Here is a 552-nt window from a genome sequence, read left to right as displayed (position 1 = left end):
TCACTTAACCCATGCTCTTGATCCCGCATTCTCTTGTACAGTCTCATCGCAGATACACAGTCCTCATAAGGCTCGTGCTTCCCGCATTGGATCTTGTATCTGCAACATACAAACCAAACCAGGTTCCTATCCCATGTATGTTTTCCAAAGTTTTGCAGTACCCAGTGTCAAGAAATATAGCCCAAGGATTAACTTACCCGAGATATGACTTTGTGAGGTACCTGAGCGATTGGCTTACAAGATTTGTCTTCATCAACGGCACATATTTGGCTGTGTCTCTGAGGTGAAGCATACCAAGTATATTAGCGAGAGGCTGGCAAGAGAGATTTCAAGCAAAGGCAACAACAAGCAGAGTACAACTAACCCTCTGCCAGAGGTGACTCACAAAAAAAAACGGAGCAGTTACCTCAACAAATGGCTAGGGTATTGGAGATTCAAGCAACTCATATCATGCTTAAGCTCATGACCAACAAGAAGAAGCTTCCCAGCGCCATCATTATGTCCACCGCACAAGATGGCCAAAACTTTTTCTCGCACATCCTGAAGAGACAT

General features: G+C 44.4%; 1 long non-coding RNA gene across 1 annotated transcript; it reads right to left on the bottom strand.

Moving 5' to 3' along the window:
• Nucleotides 1–6: 6 nt before the first annotated feature.
• Nucleotides 7–546, bottom strand: LOC104774789. The gene is made up of 3 exons (XR_765509.1): nucleotides 407–546; nucleotides 198–278; nucleotides 7–99 (listed from the first exon to the last, which is right to left on the bottom strand). It is a non-coding gene; the product is annotated as an uncharacterized LOC104774789 (long non-coding RNA).
• Between the last annotated feature and the right edge of the window lie 6 nt (nucleotides 547–552).

Source organism: Camelina sativa, unplaced genomic scaffold (genome assembly GCF_000633955.1).
Source record: "Camelina sativa cultivar DH55 unplaced genomic scaffold, Cs unpScaffold05616, whole genome shotgun sequence".
NCBI lineage: Eukaryota > Viridiplantae > Streptophyta > Magnoliopsida > Brassicales > Brassicaceae > Camelina > Camelina sativa.
The sequence above is the reverse complement of the archived record's forward strand: the minus strand, read 5'-3'. Positions and strand labels throughout refer to the sequence as shown.